Source organism: Chinchilla lanigera, unplaced genomic scaffold (assembly GCF_000276665.1).
Source record: "Chinchilla lanigera isolate Chin_1 unplaced genomic scaffold, ChiLan1.0 scaffold00023, whole genome shotgun sequence".
NCBI lineage: Eukaryota > Metazoa > Chordata > Mammalia > Rodentia > Chinchillidae > Chinchilla > Chinchilla lanigera.
In genome coordinates this window covers 18,057,978-18,060,477 of record NW_004955424.1, presented here as the reverse complement: position 1 = coordinate 18,060,477, position 2,500 = coordinate 18,057,978, and positions in this window count along the sequence as shown.

Sequence of the window (2,500 nt, the reverse complement as noted above, 5' to 3'; positions counted from 1 at the left end):
AATTTGTTTACTGCCCCCCAAATTTTTAATGATTAGTGCAGTAAATATAATAATTAATTTTAGCCCCCTAAGTCATATATGTGTTTGGAAATTTTAACCACAAAGTACATTATTTAATAATGACCAGGGATTTCTTTAAGTTGACTTGATAAACTCCTAATTTCAGCAAATTTAAGGCCTAAAGGCACTAATAGAAGTGTGGATTCAGATTACCGCCAACAGAATTATTCATCTAATATCAGTGGTATTATTCTTTCATATGATGGTGACCCTAAGTACAAAGCTCCCTCAGCCTTTTACTGAGGAAGAGGCTACCTAGGACGAGCAGTGTACGTTTATTAGGGAATTAACTATGTGAATTGAAGAGACCAGACTTCAAAATCTAATTTTTATAAATATGCTCTGTGTTCTCATTGGATAAAACTGGTTATTAACCAATTTTCCAGAACAGCTGTACAGAATTTCTGCATGGCAGCCAGCTAAATGGTACAAAATAACATGTTTAAGCTGGAATAGCTTATAATTTTATTTAAATAAAATTGCGGCTATAAAAAGTGCTTCCCAAAGCTAAGGGAAATATACAAATATTTTAATTAAGGCAAATTCGTTTTAAAAAATAAGCCTTTTAGCAGTGATTGCTTTGTAAACAAAGGATGGGTCCTTGGAAGAGAGCGCCTTAAACTCAAGTCTGACGTTCAGGCCTATGTCACCCTATAAAACCGCCCTCTGCAATTCTATTTTCTATTTGAAAAGAGAAAACAGCTGTGGGTTGGCTTTACTAGGTGACGCGTGACTGACTGGCTCACCTGCTGGAGCAGCAGCGCGCACCTCTCACCTTTTGTTTATGGGGCCTTGTTTCTAAACACGTGGCCGCCCAGAGTGAGGCTGGGTTCACCGCAGCCGCTAGGCCTCCACATTCCACCCCCAGCCCATACATGAGATTGTTTACATTTCTCATTTTGACCCAGGGACAGTTCTTCGCCTACATAAATAGTTCGTATTCGTGAAATCATTCTCTTTTGATAGGTAGTTACTAGCCGTTAACAACCATTTATTTACTTTTAAAATTAATAATAAACTTTATAAACTAACCGTCCATTTGCCCCTCCCGCCTCCCTACTGGTGGCTGGGTGAGCTGGTTATTTTCTGTCTTTACTCTTGAGGTTCTCATGGAGTGGGGACAGAGAAAGGCTAAAGAGGGAGGAGAGACGGTGGGGGGGCAGACGGACAGGCAGACGGACTCCTGGGAGGTAGGGGAGAGGGTATAGGAGTTAGGGAATATGGAGACTGAAGAATCACAATCAAGTGTCCAGGAACAGGGAGAAAAAAAACCAAAAACCAAACTGTGGTCTCGGTGCCACTCCAGCCTTCCTGTTCCTCCTGATGCCCTGGCCTCTTAGTGCTATTTTAGCTTTTCCTCTTGTAAATTTCAGAGCCAGCTCAGAGGTCATTGAGGACACTTATCCAAAGGAGGGAAATAATAGAGGTGTCGAGAGTGTTTCTGATGTTTCTTAAAAGGCAAAACCAAAACGCCCTCCTCTAAACAAGGGCGCACAATCGTACCTGCTTTTTATCTTAACGGGGGAGGGGGTGGCCAATGGCTGAACTAGGCTTCTTTTGCAGTAAGATTTAAATTTTTTTTTCCAAAAAAATTAAAAATATTTTACCTGATCATATTTAATCAGCTGTAATTATAACACATTCAAAATGAATAATATGCCTTGACAGTATTTTTATTGTTATTGTTCATTGCATGATGTTCGACTGCTTTAGAAGCACAGGAAAGAGAAGTAAACGCGCTACAAATGGGGAATTACCCTCGTTTAGCATTAAAATTCATTTAGATAAAATTGCCACAAACATTTAAATGGGAAGATTAGTTCCCCCTCACGCCTTATTGCACTCGCTCAATGGTTCCGTTAAGAACATTTTACACGTTGGAAATTCCGTCTTCTCAGACGGCTTGCTGTTTCCTAGTTACCCACATTCAAAGCAAGGCAGCGGCAAAGGCAGCCGCAGCAGCAGAAGCAGCAGGGGAAAAAAAAAGTTTTGGCAACTGGTCTGCAATTCATCCTCGGCTCGCCCCAGTCTCCCCTCCGCCCCGGGCAGCCTGCCCCCCTTCCGCAGCCCTAGCCCTTGCCCCCATTATGTAATTTGCAGAGCCCTGACCTCAAACAATCAAGTTGCTTAGTTGTATAGCATTTTTAGATAATGTTAAAATACAAAGAAATATCAGAAAGCCAGTCGGGCCCTTGCGGAGCCTCCCTCTCCCGCTTCTGTTCAGAATTGAGGGTTTAGCTGCAAAGTGCTGAGTTTCTCACATCCCGTACCCCCCAGGCCACAAAAGCAGGTTTTTGGGGCTTTCTTTTCGCCCATGACTTTTCCAGGAAATTTACCACTGCTTCTTGCTTGTACTGTATTAGAAACGTTACAGAATTAGTTTGAAAAGTCCGTTCGGTGGCGTGTAGTTTCTCCCGCCCCCTCTCTCGCCCCTCCCCCC